This window comes from Salmo trutta, chromosome 9, assembly GCF_901001165.1.
Source record: "Salmo trutta chromosome 9, fSalTru1.1, whole genome shotgun sequence".
Classification (NCBI taxonomy): domain Eukaryota; kingdom Metazoa; phylum Chordata; class Actinopteri; order Salmoniformes; family Salmonidae; genus Salmo; species Salmo trutta.
Window position 1 is genome coordinate 9,655,882 of NC_042965.1, and position 15,832 is coordinate 9,671,713.

Here is a 15,832-nt window from a genome sequence, read left to right on the forward strand (position 1 = left end):
CTCTGATCAGGCCCTACACCCAAACAAGGGCACTGCGTTCATCCACCTCTGGCCTGCTCGCCTCCCTACCTCTGAGGAAGCACTGCTCCCGCTCAGCCCAGTCAAAACTGTTCACTGCTCTGGCACCCCAATGGTGGAACAAGCTCCCTCACGACGCCAGGACAGCGGAGTCAATCACCACCTTCCGGAGACACCTGAAACCCCACCTCTTTAAGGAATACCTGGGATAGGATAAAGTAATCCTTCTACCCCCCCCCCCCCCCAAAGATTTAGATGCACTATTGTAAAGTGGTTTTTCCACTGGATATCTTAAGGTGAATGCATCAATTTGTAAGTCGCTCTGGATAAGAGCGTCTGCTAAATGACTTAAATGTAAATGTAAATGATGGACACAGGGCAACATACCTAGATAGCCTAAAACATACAAGAGAGACAACACACGTTGTTTCACAACCAGTTATCCGCAACAATTGAGGAAGCCATAAAGGCTACCTGAACTTGACACTCCCAAAATGGGCTAAAGCATTCACGATTAATCAAACAGATAGGTTTTTACATGGCCGGTCAAAATGTGCATATCAAAAACATATAGACACAAAACACTATAGACATCATTAATGATAACTGCAGTCACTGACTGTATCAGACATAAATATACCCAAAATGAAATAAACCAATGCAAGAGAGTACCAGAGAATGAGTCATAATGCCCGTAAAGGGAAATGGTTCCAATAGTTTTTCCACTATTCATTTTTTCCATAGTGGATTTTAGAGCACTTAAAATAAGGGCAAGAAATAAAATTTAAAATAAGGACAAATTACTTATCAATACATTCACCTGTATTTACCCCCAACAAATGAGATGCTAACTAGCTGCTAAGGAAGATGAATTATTTTAAATATGCTATTGGACCAAAAACAGATCTGTCTAATTAATGAGACCACAAAGATCATGGATACATTATAACTAGTGGATATATGGAGCTGACAATGAATCCCAATACCGGGATAAGATCCTGCCCCCTGGCCTCACTTAAAGCTTCACTCATACATAAGTTATACTTATACCCAAAATGTTTCTCCAGTAGATTATTAAGAAAGGCTCATCCTTTGTTCAAAAATAGTCTTTTTGCCTTCATACAGATTACAACTTCTCATTTCCGACTAATTGAAAATGAAATTTTGTTTCAAGTATCGCCCTTTCTTAAATAAGCCATAGAAAGCTGGTTACAATTTCAGTTTTATCCTCCAGAAAAGATAGAACAAATATTACAACAAATGTTATGGTTAAACTCAAATATACTGATTAATAAAAAAAACATTCTTTATGGATTTTTTTTTTTTTAAATTGTACTATATTTATTAATGTTATTATGAATAGAAACAGAAGAGTTGTCACATATGCAGTTATAGAAAATATATGGGAATATCTGCTCAATCCAAATTTAAAACCAACTGATTGCAGCACTACCACAAAAATGGAGGAGGCAAGTTGAAAAGGGAGAAGGTAGGGGAACTTGTTTGCCTGCCATATATTAAAGATAAAAATTGGCTGAAAGGAACTGGAAAAATATACCAGTTTCATCTAAGGACAAAAATGTTGACAGCTGCACCATACAGGTTGGAAAATAAATGGGAGATTTTCGATGTAACAATTCCTTGGCATATGATTTATGAACTGGTACAAAAAACTACACTTGATTCAACACTTAGAGTTTTTCAATTTAAATTATTATATAATAATTATTGCCACCAACAGAATGCTATATATATGGGACATACAAAAATCTCAGCTCTGTAGATTTTGCTGGAAGAGAATTTATTCTGGTATTACCCCATGTAGCTTGTTTCTGGTCACAGGTTCAGTAATGGTTAAAAAAATCACAACATACACTTAAAATTAACCTTACTGTCAAACGGTGGGTGTAGCTGGTGCATGGAAGTCAGGTGCAGGAAAGCAGAGATGAGTGGACAAAGCACTTTACTGAGGCATTTATATGAACAGAACGCAACCGCGTCACAAAAACAAATGCCCAAAGAACAAGTGAGGCAGCACATAGTACAATAACCAAGTACAAAGTACCGGCTGCCACAAAGCACGGGTGTAAAACAAAACCCGGCGCACACCGGGCGGCGTCCCATGTCTCCTCCACACGCCGGAACCAGTCGTCCACCACAGGAGCCTCGGTCTGACTCTGATGCCAAGGAGCCAGAACCGGCTGATACCCCAGTACGCACTGGAAGGGGGAGAGGTTAGTGGAGGAGTGGCGGAGCGAGTTCTGGGCCATCTCTGCCCAGGACACGAACGCCGCCCACTCCCCCTGGCCGGTCCTGGCAATAAGACCTTAGAAACCTACCCATATCCTGGTTAACTCTCTCCACCTGCCCGTTATTCTCGGGGTGAAAACCCGAGGTAAGGCAGATCGAGAACCCCAGACGTTCCATGAACGCCCTCCAGACCCTCGAAGTGAACTGGGGACCCCGATCAGACAGTATGTCCTCAGGTACCCCATAGTGCCGGAAGACGTGTGTAAACAAGGCCTCCGCAGTCTGTATGGCCGTAGGGAGACCGGGCAGAGGGAGGAGACGGCAGGACTTGGAAAAATGATCCACAACGACCAGGATCGTGGTGTTACCCTGTGAGGGAGGAAGATCGGTAAGGAAATCGACCGACAGGTGCGACCAAGGCCGTTGTGGAACGGGTAAGGGGTGTAGCTTACCTCTGGGCAGGTGCCTAGGAGCCTTACACTGAGCGCACAACGAGCAGGAGGAAACATAAACCCTCACGTCCTCAGCAAAAGTGGGCCACCAGTACTTCCCACTCAGACAGCGCACCGTCCGACCGATGCCTGGATGACCAGAGGAGGGTGACGTGTGGGCCAAATAGATCAGCCAGTCACTGACAGCAGACGGAACGTACATATGCCCAGCGGGACACTGGAGGTGAGCGGGCTCTGCACGTAACGCCTGCTCAATGTCCGCGTCCAGCTCCCACACTACTGGCGCCACCAGGGAGTATGGGGGTGGGATCCATGGGCCGCTCCTCTGTGTCATACGTTCTGGGAACCTGGTCTGTAAGAAAGGGTGAAAACAAAACGGGGGAAAAACATGGCCCACCTTGCCTGGCGAAGGTTCAGTCTCCTCGCCGCCGGATGTACTCCAGATTGCGGTGATCAGTCCAAATGAGAAAAGGGTGTTTAGCCCCCTCAAGCCAATATCTCCACGCCTTCAAAGCCTTGACGACAGTCAACAGCTCCCGGTCCCCCACGTCAGAGTTTTGCTCCGCCAGACTGAGCTTCCTCGAGAAGAAGGCACAGGGGCGGAGCTTCGGTGGCGTACCCGAGCGCTGAGAGAGCACGGCTCCTATCCCAACCTCGGACGAGTCCACCTCCACTATGAACGCGAAAGAGGGATCCGGATGGGCTAGGACGGGATCCGAGGTAAACAGAGCCCTCAGGTGACCAAAAATCCCCCTTCGGCAGTGAGGTAATGGGAGCTGCTACCTGACCAAAACCCCGGATAAACCTCCGGTAGTAATTGGCAAACCCTAGAAACCACTGCACCTCCTTTACCGTGGTGGGAGTCGGCCAATTACGCACGGCTGCAATGCAGTCACTCTCCATCTCCACCCCTGAGGAAATGCGGTACCCTAGGAAGGAGACGGACTGCTGGAAGAACAGGCATTTCTCAGCCTTGACGTGCAGGTCATGCTCCAACAGTCAACCAAGCACCCTGCGCACCAGGGACACATGCTTGGCGCGTGCAGTGGAGTATATCAGAATGTCATCAATATATACCACTACACCCTGCCCGTGCAGGTCCCTGAAAATGTCGTCTACAAAGGCTTGGAAGACTGATGGAGCATTCATCAACCCATACGGCATGACGAGGTACTCATAATGCCGTGAGGTAGTACTGAACACCGTCTTCCACTCGTCTCCCCCCGGATATGCACCAGGTTTGTAAGCGCTCCTGAGATCTAGTTTGATGAAGAAGCGCGCCCCGTGCATTGACTCAATCGCTGTGGCTATGAGAGGTAGCGGGTAACTGTACCTCACAGTGATCTGGTTTGGGCCTCGATAGTCAATACATGAGCGCAGACCTCCCTCCTTCTTCTTCACAAAAAAGAAACTTGAGGAGGTGAGTGAAGTGGAGGACCGAATGTACCCCTGACGCAGGGATTCGGTAACATATGTTTCCATAGCCGCCGTCTCCGCCTGTGACAGGGGATACACGTGACTCCTGGGAAGTGCGGCATCTACCAGGAGATTTATCGCACAATCCCCCCGTCGATGGGGTGGTAATTGAGTCGCCTTCCTTTTGGAGAAGGCGAGAGCCAAATCTGCAAATTCGGGGGAATGCGCACGGTGGAGACCTGGTCTGGACTTTCCACCGTAGTAGCACCAACGGAAACCCCTAAACACCTTCTCGAGCACTCTCGCGACTACCCCGTGAGAGCCCTTCGTTGCCATGAAACAGTGGGGTCATGACAGACTAACCAGGGTAGGCCCAGCACCACGGGAAACGCAGGAGAGTCAATGAGAAAGAGACTGATTCTCTACTTGTGACCCCCCTGCATCACCATGCCCAGGGGAGCGGTGGCCTCCCTAATCAACCCTGACCCCAATGGTCGACTGTCTAAGGCGTGAACTGGGAAGGGCACAGCCACTGGAACAATGGGGATCCCTAAACTATGTGCAAATGCTCTGTCTATAAAATTCCCAGCCTCGCCTGAAGCAACGAGCGCCTTATGCTGGGAATGCGGGGAAAACTCAGGAAACATGACATGCAAAAACAGGTGTGCATCCGAGGGCTCTAGGTGAGAATGGTGCCGACTCACCTGGGGTGACTCTAGAGTGCCCCGCCTGCTGCCTCGACCCCCAGAGGAACCAACTCGACCCCGACCAGCAGTGTGACCTCTGCGGCCACAGATGGTGCACGCGAAGGCCCCTCCTCCGGCCTCCCTAAGCGCAGCACCTCCCAGCTCCATAGGTATCGGAGCGGTGGTGCTGGGGGCTGGAACCAACAGAGCCCAATCTGGACGTCCGCGGGTGGCCAGCAGGTTATCCATCCGGATGGACAGGTGAGGGTGGTCAAATGTGAGGGTGGTGTCCCTGCAGGCCTACTCCTGACGGACATCCTCGCGCAAGCTGCAGCGATAGTGGTTGATCAGGGCCCTGTCGTTCCATCCCGCTCCAGCGGCCAGGGTCCGAAAGTCCAGAGCGAACTTCTGGGCGCTCCTTGTCCCCTGCCGCAGGTGGAAGAGACGTTCACCCGCCACTCTACCCTCGGGCGGGTGGTTGAAGACTGCCTGGAAACAACGGGTGAACTCCTCGAAGTGGTCCAGCACCACATCTCGTTCCACCCACACAGCGTTGGCCCACTCCAGGGCTTTCCCCGAGAGGCATGAGACGAGGGCGGACACCCTCTCACGGCCCGAAGGAGCCGGGTGGACGGTCGCCAGGTATAACTCCAACTGCAGCAGGAAACCCTGGCAGCGGGCAGCCGTCCCATCGTACTCCCCGGGGAGGGTGAGGCGAATCCCACTGGAACCGGGTGCGGGGGGAGCGAGTAGTGGAGGCCCCTGTTGTGCTGGTGGAGGTGCTGGAGTGACTCCCTGTCTCTCCCAGCGGTCCATTGTTTGGACGACGCGGTCCATGGCGGTGCCGAGATGATGGAGCATCGCTGCGTGTTCCTGGATGCACTCCTCTACCCTGACAACAGGGGCACCTGCTCCTACTGACTCCATCAAGAACGGTGGGGTATTCTGTCAAATGGTGGGTGTAGCTGGTGCATGGAAGTCAGGCGCCAGAGAGCAGAGATGAGTGGACAAAGCACTTTACTGAGGCATTTATATGAACAGAATGCAACCGCGTCACAAAAACAAATGCCCAAAGAACAAGTGAGGCAGCACATAGTACAATAACCAAGTACAAAGTACCGGCTGCCACAAAACACAGGTGTAAAACAAAACCCCACACTGACATGGCAGGAACAGAGGGATAAATACACATAGTAATTATGAGGAGATTTAAATCAGGTGTGCAGGAAAACAAGACAAAACAAATGGAAAATGAAAGGTGGATCGGCGATGGCTAGAAGACCGGTGACGTGGACCGCCGAACACCGCCCGAACAAGGAGAGGAACCGACTTCGCCGGAAGTCGTGACACTTACAAATAGCAGTGTTGGGCGATTTGGAAAGCCATAGTGAGTCAATAAATAATATAATAATACTCGTAGGAAAGGTTTTCATCTTTAGCTCACAATCTGTGGGTAATATACGATTAGAAAGGTTCCAAAATTTTGTAAAACATCACAGCACAATTATATATGGCACATGGAAACAAAACGAGGGAGGTCTATGGTGATAGGTGGGATGGGCTGAGGGTTGGGATTAAAGAGTTTATGTTTGGTAATGTATTTTTGTTATGTGAGTGCTTTATATAAAAGTACAATGTAGGTAAAATGTATATGTAAAATCTGTATGTATATGTTGCAAAAAAGCTGTAAATTTTTTTTAATATTTGTCCTTAATAGTTTTTTATATAAAACTAGCTGCTAACTTGGCAATCATAAAGAACTTAAAATGCCATGATGATCTGGATGAGACTGCCGAATTGAGGCAAAGGTAAGAATCTATGGATGATCTAATGTTAGTTAAATGTAGTAAGTAGTTAAATGTAGTAATGAATAAATTGGCAACATTTCTTTACATTTACCTGTTAACAATGGTGCCAGCTAGAGATGGAGCTTGCAGGGATTTGTCGTCTTGCATTGTGCCTACTTTGGTGATAATTAGCATTTTTGAATCTGAGAGTAAATAGAGCCGAATATATTGATAAAAGCCAACTTGTCCGAGAGAGATTTACATGGTTATCAAAACGTCACTAAAGGGTAAGCCTACATGAAACACAGCCATTATTTTAAGTGTTTCTAAAATCCCCTATGGGAAAAAATGAATGGTGGAAAAACAATTGGAACCATTTCCCTGTTTGACCGCTAGATTTTATGGGTATTACGACACCTCCACTGTGGGGCTCTATTACCGGCGTCACCAACGCAACATAATGAGGAAGGGTTCATTCCTCTGCCCAGGCGTCGGTGAAAAATGCCAGATCTGTATAGGTATTTTAAGTATCAGCATGTTAAAGCTTTAAGGAGCAGTTCTCTCTCTGTGGGTCTAACCCCAAGAAGTTCTGGAAAACGGTTGAAGACCTGGAGAATAAACCCTCCTCCTCACAGCTGCCCATGTCCCTTGAAGTTGATGATGTGGTTGTTACTGACAAGAAGCACATGGCTGAGCTCTTTAATGACCACTTCATTAAGTCAGGATTCCTATTTGACTCAGCCATGCCTCCTTGCCCGTCCAACATTTCCTCATCTCCCACCCCTTCTAATGCGACTATCCCCGATGCTTCTCCCTCTTTTTCCCCTGCCCCGCAACAAAGTTTCTCCCTGCAGGCAGTCACTGAGTCTGAGGTGCTAAAGGAGCTCCTGAAACTTGACCCCAAAAAAACATCTGGGTCAGATGGTTTAGGCCCTTTCTTCTTTGAGGTTGCTGCCCCTATCATCGCCAAGCCTATCTCTGACCTTTTTAACCTGTCTCTCCTTTCTAGGGAGGTTCCCATTGCTTGGAAGGCAGCCACAGTTTGTCCTTTATTTAAAGGGGAGATCAAGCTGATCCTAACTGTTATAGGTCTATTTCTACTTTGTCCTGTTTATCAAAAGTGTTGGAAAAACTTGTCAATAATCAACTGACTGGCTTTCTTGATATCTATAGTATTCTCTTTGGTATGCAATCTGGTTTCCGCTCAGGTTATGGATGTGTCACTGCAACCTTAAAGTTCCTCAATGATGTCACCGTTGCCCCTGATTCTAAGCAATGTTGTGCTGCTATTTTTATTGACTTGGCCAAAGCTTTTGATACGGTAGACCATTCCATTCTTGTGGGCAGGCTAAGGAGTATTGGTGTCTCTGAGGGGTCTTTGGCCTGGTTTGCTAACTACCTCTCTCAAAGAGTGCAGTGTATAAAGTCAGAAAATCTGCTGTCTCAGCCACTGCCTGTCACCAAGGGAGTACCCCAAGGCTCAATCCTAGGCCCCACGCTCTTCTCAATTTACATCAACAACATAGCTCAGGCAGTAGGAAGCTCTCTCATCCATTTATATGCAGATGATACAGTCTTATAATCAGCTGGCCCCTCCCCGGATTTTGTGTTAAATGCTCTACAACAAAGCTTTCTTAGTGTCCAACAAGCCTTCTCTACCCTTAACCTTGTTCTGAACACCTCCAAAACCAAGGTCATGTGGTTGGTAAGAAGAATGCCCCTCTCCCCACAGGTGCGATTACAAACCTCTGAGAGTTTAGAGATTGAGGTAGTCACCTCATACAAGTACTTGAGAGTATGACTAGATGGTACACTGTCCTTCTCTCAGCACATATCAAAGCTGCAGGCTAAAGTTAAATCTAGACTTGGTTTCCTCTATCGTAATCGCTCCTCATTCACCCCAGCTGCCAAACTAACCCTGATTCAGATGACCATCCTACCCATGATAGATTATGGAGACATCATGTATAGATCAGCAGGTAATGGTGCTCTCGAGCGGCTAGATGTTCTTTACCATTTGGCCATCAGATTTTCCACCAATGCTCCTTATAGGACACATCACTGCACTCTATACTCTGTAAACTGGTCATCTCTGTATATCCGTCGCAAGACTCACTGGTTGATGCTTATTTATAAAACCCTCTTAGGCCTCACTCCCCCCTATCTGAGATATATGCTGCAGCCCTCATCCTCCACATACAACACCCATTCTGCCAGCCACATTATGTTAAAGGTCCCGAAAGCACACACATCCCTGGGTCACTCTTCTTTCAGTTTGCTGCAGCTAGCGACTGGAACGAGCTGTAACATACACTCAAACTGGATAGTTTTATCTCAATCTCTTCATTCAAAGACTCAATCATGGACACTCTTACTGACAGTTGTGGCTGCTTTGCATGATGTATTGTTGTCTCTACCTTCTTGCCCTTTGTGTTGTTGTCTGGGCCCAATAATGTTTGTACCATGCTTTTACAATGTTGTGTTGCTACCATGCTGTGTTGTCATGTTGTGTTGCTGCCTTGCTATGTTGTTGTCTTAGGTCTCTCTTTATGTAGTGTTGTGTTGTCTTTCTTGTCGTGATGTGTGTTTTGTCTTATATTTCTATTCTATTTTGTAATTTTTTAAATCCCATCCCCCGTTCCCCCAGGAGGCCTTTTACCTTTGTGAATAAGAATTTGTTCTTAACTGACTTGCCTAGTTAAATAAAGGTTAAATACAAATAAATAAAATAAAAATAGCAATCTGGTGCCTGACGGCACAGTCGCTGTCTAGGCACGTTACCATTGGTTGATGCATGCATTCACACTATACATCCGCATCACGCAGTGAAACATAGGAAGTCATTGGGCGCCTTCGAGCGGATCACTTTTATCAAGTTGTTGACCATCGTTGGTCACTGCCTTTCCAAGTCTGTTGCATTATGGTTAAAAAAATAGTCTGACTTGCCGACTGCATGAACTTTACAAAAATTATGTGCTCAAAGGTCCTGCAGTTTTTGATGAAGTCACCTTCTAGTCGCTGCAGTTGCTTCTCATGAACTGCACCACCTGCATTGTGAGAAGCACTATTTGTCAACCAATAATTTTTTGTTTGACCCATACAAACATGGCAAAATAAGTGACTGAAACAGGGAACCAACTTTGCCCGATTCTAAAACTACAGGGGATACAATTTAAAAGTGATATTTGAAACCTCTTTCTAACCCCCGTGTCAAACTCATTCCACGGAGGGCCGAGTGTCTGCGGGTTTTCGGTCCACCCTTGTACTTGATTGATTAGTAAGGAACTCCCCTCACCTGGTTGTCTAGGTCTTAATTGAAAAGAAAAAATGAAACCCTGCAGAAACTCCGCCCTCTGTGGAATGAATTTGACACCCCTGCTCTAACCAATGAGTTGTACACATGTTATGTTTCCAGTTGGTGAGTGTGTGATATGGGGGTGTAGAATCGTTTATTTCAACATTTATACAGACAAACTTTTCTAAACAATAGCAGCTATGTTGACACTGCCATGTTGACCTGAGCCTTGCTGTTGGAAAACCAATTCCGTGTATGACTTTCAGCTGTGGCAGATGCACCTCCCCAGACTTTACTCGCTGACTTTGTCTACGGTCAGCTTTGTTAGGCTTCCAGCTCGATCACACCCATTCACTTTCAATGGAAGGAAAGTGAGAGAAGCAGAGTGGGCGGGGGGGGGGGACCATTTAGCGATTCGAGCATGGGCAAGGGAGCTGAACGGGACAGGAGAGTGACCAATCAAAGCTCACCATAGCTTCCAACCCTTACTGGACTGGCTGACAATGGCTGTTAATATCATAGAAATAGATAGAGGACTCATCTTTATATCTCTGCCATTACAGCGTCTGTGACATCATGGGCAGCTCCATTGAGGCTAAAACCCATAGGAATCCCCACCCAGTTAACTATTTTGACTACTTAAAATGGCAAAATTCAAAAGGCACTCGCACATCTGAGCAATCTTGTTGCAGGTGCATGGCAACAGTTGAACAAGATGAAGGAAAAAGGAAACCGCACACTGCTCTTGATAGTATCACTGATATTTAATAAGCTTACGTATCGGCCTCACGGCTTTCGTCAGAGCTCTGACGATACGTAAGCTTATTAAATATCAGTGATACTATCAAGAGCAGTGTGCGGTTTCCGTTTTCCTTCAACTACTTAAAATGGCAGAAGCACGGTGGAAGCCCTCATTGGCGCTGATCATGCTTAAATGGTCTTTTGACCACTAGAGGCCTTTTTCATTCGCTATGGTTGATATGTTGAACTACCTGGCTTGCTTGCTAGCTTGTTAACACCCACATGAGGGCGAGACTAGCATGGCTAGGCGACTGCCGCTTTTGTAGCGTGAACGCTCTGTGACGTTGCATTTCCACAAAACACGATGGGTGTGATGTAATATCGGAGCCCAATTCATTTTCAACGGAGGGAGCACGAACAGAGAGGGACCAAAGTTTGGTAAAGCTGAACTTTATGCAAACGCTATTGACCAATCGAAGCTCACTATAGTTTCCAGCCCGTACTGGATTGGCTGTTGATACCTAGCACTACCTAGCCTACTTGCTAGCTTGCTAGGACTGACCTGAGGGCGAAGCTAGAGTGGCTATCCAAATGATCGTGTTATGTGGAAATCCCTTCCGAGCAGGGGAACGAGACCGAACTGTTGTGCGCATGCCCCCTTTATACAGTCCGGCACAACTGGAGATGGAAGGCCCCAGACACTGGTTGTAAATTAAACGTTGCGATGTAACTTGTAGCACAAACTGTGCGCACTCAAAAGCAAGCCCTACAAAGTTCCAGACTGTCAGAATTCTATTTGTGTTTGGCGCAGTGTGGAAGTGGGGACGGATGGTGTGGCAGACGTCCCACCGCCACACAATCCCTTTAGGTCTCTTCAAGTGTGTAGGGTGTAGGTAGGGTTTAGAAGTTGATTTGGGATCGGACCAATGTTTCATTTGAGGTTTTGTCCATGAAAACATGAACCCTAATGGCCACTAGAGGGTGCAAGCAGACTGAATGTAACCTTTCAGACTGAATTTAACCTGGGTGATTTTGCTATTGATGTTTTCATGGACAAAAATCTTGATTTATTCGTATAGGGCAGATCTTTGGGGTTTTGAACATTTTGCTAGAAGCTTTTCTTTTTTTCAATGGATAGATATCAAAGTCGAAATTCACAGAATCTCAAGTGTCTTTCAATGGATGGTTTTTGATTATTTCCATGGGTCCAGCTAAGCACAGCAACAATTTGTTTATTATAAAAAATGAAACATTGTGTAAAATTAAAAGTCAGACAATGAATAACAAAGTGACACAAACTTGTGTGCAGTTACAGAGAGAGAACATGCCTTGACACACACGCATGCTCAAACACACACACACACACAAACACACACACACACAAACACACACACACACACTACGCGCCGGGGTCTTTGTCTGTGCGATTAATCCAGTTCCCCTTGTTTGCCTAATTAAAGATAACAGTAATTAAGTGATTGGGAGGAACAACATGCCCGTGTTCCCTCACGCTCCGAGTGAGATGATGAATATGCAGAGGGAGTCGGGGGCCCCACCGCGCTCAGGGGTCAGGTGAGTTAAGATAGACTTTATTGCACCAATAAAAACCCAAGTGCTTCCTCTAATGGAGAGATAAATGATCCGGGAGTCAGTGGAGGACCTTTCCTTTAACCGCTGCCACAGCCGCAATTAACACTAACGAGAGACTAGAACAGTGGGTCGTAGCTAGACCCCGCCGTTCCTGCGTAGCTACCGTACCGGTAGCCTCTGCTGCAAGGTCTGGGTCAGTATTCATAAACCATCTCAGAGTAGGAGGGCTGATCTAGGACCAGGTCCCCCCTGTCGATGATTATAGTCTAAAAGAAAAAACGTATCCTAAATCAGCAGCACTTCTACTCTGAGAAACTTTATGATTACGGGCCCTGTGGCATAGGAAGCGTGCCTACAGTATATTGTGAAAGCAAGCACCCTAATGTTTACGTCAACGTCAAACCGCAGAAGACAGATTGTCACTCATGATGAAGAAACCTACACCTACCTGTAATATGAGATCCTATCGCTCTTGAGTACCTACATCCTCCCCTCACTCTTTCTCCGTCTCTGCTCTTAGACATGTTCACTCATAGATTACATACGAGCACACACAAACACACACACCCTCAGGGCTCATGTGATTGATGCGAGCTTCGGAATTAAACCTGCTCAAGCTTTGCCATAATTATCCATTCCTTTGTATGTGTGCTTTATCTAAGAGTACATGCCCAGGTCTAATGGCCCTCTACTGCCATACAATACAAACACACTCATATTCTCCTCTCTCTTTCCCTTTGTGTGTTTCTCTCCTAAACCCATAACTACCCAGACATGCACATCCTCACGCATTCATATCGCACAGACACGACATCATGGAAATACACATACTGGTCCATCTCTCTGTTTCTCTGTTTCCTCCTTCCCTGCAGGTCCGGTAACTCCATATCTGTGGCCTTGGGCAGGGAGTGTCCTGTTGTCTGTACTCTCTTACTGGACAAAGAGGCTGCGGTGCAGTCGGATGGTCTGACATCCACCTATAGATCCTTAACGTCCCCTGAGGTGGATAAATTTGTATATTTAACTAGGCAAGTCAGTTAAGAACAATTTCTTATTTACAATGACGTCCTACCCCGGTCAAACCCTAACCCGGACAACGCCGGGCCCATTGTGCGCCACCCTATGGGACTCCCAATCACGACCGGTTGTGATACAGCCTGGAATCAAACCAGGGTCTGTAGTAACGCCTCTAGCACTGAGATGCAGTGCCTTAGACCGCTGCACCACTCGGAGCCCCTGACAGGGATGGGAAGGGAAATGGCTGGAATGGGTCTGAGAGTAGAGCCTATTCATTAGGACACACCATAGCAAAACGTTTTGCAATGGAAATTGGTTGGATAAGTTCAGGTTATCCTTCCCGGTTTGAGTCGTTTTTTTCCCGTTTTTGTCTAATGTATACGACCCGTGTGTGAAAGTCTAGTAGGCTGCAGTAGATTTGTTTCTAACTGTTCAAAACTGAAATTGTTCCTACTTCGGGTTTCTGAGAAAAGCCAAGCGTTTGCCTTTCTCTTTTCAGCACTTTTTGAGTACTTTACCCTCCATTTCTATTGTTGAGGCCATGAAAAAAAAATATGAACACTTACCCTTACCCTCCTCAAAAGGTTGGAATGTTTTTGGGAGGTTAAAATGGACCTCTTCTCCAAGTAGACTGTGTCCCCATGTGAGAAAGTGAGAGATGAAAGAGGAGAAAGGATTGAAAAAGGAGAAAGCATGGGACGGAGGCCAACAAGAATGCCCCCTGACCCCTTTTTGTAATCCATAATGAAGTGTAATAATCTCTAATCAGGTAGAATAATGTGAACCATTAACGCCGACAGCAGAATGGAGATTGGATGAGTTGCGTCAGAGGACCTTGTTCAAAGGACAACCAGAGGGCATCTAGACCCTCACCTCTGAGCACTGAATCACCCTGAATCACAGAGAGAGAGAGAGAGAGAGAGAGAGAGAGAGAGAGAGAGAGAGAGAATATGAGAGAGAGGGATCGAGAGAAGAAAAGGGGGGGTGTAAGGGAGAGAGAGGAAGAAAGGGTCGGAGAAAGAGAAAGCAAGATAAAAGGCCGTGCAAAAAGTGAACGACAATGAAAAGAGAGAGTTATTGTAATCTGCGGTCCTCTCTGGGTGACCTGCCGTTTAGAGTGCCGTCGCTGACAGCTTCTCTCTGTTGCTGGGGCCGATGGTTAATGCTAGGTGAGTTTTTCATTAGCCGGGCTTTACTGTCTCGACAGGCAGCAGACACGTCATGTGCCAACTATCCCCACCATCGATGGGCTGGCGTGGTACAGACGGTGAGGCCGCTATTACCGAGTGGCAGCAGCTGTGGTCCGTACTCCCAGCGCCCGCTGGCAGTGAATCATATACGTTAGCATGTTAGCATGACGAGGGTAACTCATCCAGGCAATCTGCGAGGCTGGCTTTGAAGGCAGCTGTGTACAGATGTAGGCTATTGGAGTGCAATACTACCTCATCAACAAAATAGTAGTCTCCTTGTGTGTGGGTGTACTTTAATGGCCTCTGCCAAGAGATGTGTGGACCTTTATGGCACATGAGGTAGAGTGCTAGGCCTCTAATCGAAGGCTTGCAGAAGTTTGTCAGGGGTGACATATAAGTAAAACGTCAGCATAGGTGACACACAGTAACTATGTCAGCAGGTGACATACACTATAACTACAACGGTTTGAAGAAAAACGATTTTAATTTATTCTAGTGTTGCAGATCGAGCGTATAAAGTTTCTCAGTTGCACAGTGGAGTTACTCTCTCAAGGTCCTGAGATACGTATCCTCTGAGGTCACACTTTCCCTGGCACTGGAAATTCAAGTTGATAAAGAAACCTCTTAAGAATATTATAATTTCATTAGTGCTGCTATATGGTGAAGCCCTCGTGCCCTTGTGGGGGTCTTGTTCTCCACTGTCTGCTGTCTTGTAAAGCCACGAGATTGTGCAGAGACGGAGAAGAATGCATGCTTGAGATCGACTACATTGCAGTTGACAACTGCAGACTGACTGATGATCTAGACTACCGGTCAATTTTTTTTAGAACACCTACTCATTCAAGGGTTTTTCTTTATTTGTACTATTTTCTACATTGTAGAATAATAGTGAAGACATGAAAACTATGAAATAATACATATGGAATCATGCAGTAACCAAAAGAGTGTTAAACAAATCAAAATATATTTTATATTTGAGATTCTTCAAATAGCCATCCTTTTCCTTGATGACAGCTTTGCACACTATTGGCATTCTCTCAACCAGCTTCACCTGGAATGTTTTTCCAACAGTCTTGAAGGAATTCCCACATATGCTGAGCACTTGTTGGCTGCATTTTCCTTCACTCTGTGGTCCGACACATCCCAAACCATCTCAATTAGGTTGAGGACAGAGGATTGTGGAGGCCAGGTCATCTGATGCAGCACTCCATCACTCTCCTTCTTGGTAAAATAGCCCTTACACAGCCTGGAGGTATGTTGGGTCATTGTCCTGTTGAAAACAAATGATAGTCCCACTAAGCCCAAACCAGATGGGATGGCGTATCACTGCAGAATGCTGCAGTAGCATGCTGGTTAAGTGTGCCTTGAATTCTAAATACATCACAGACAG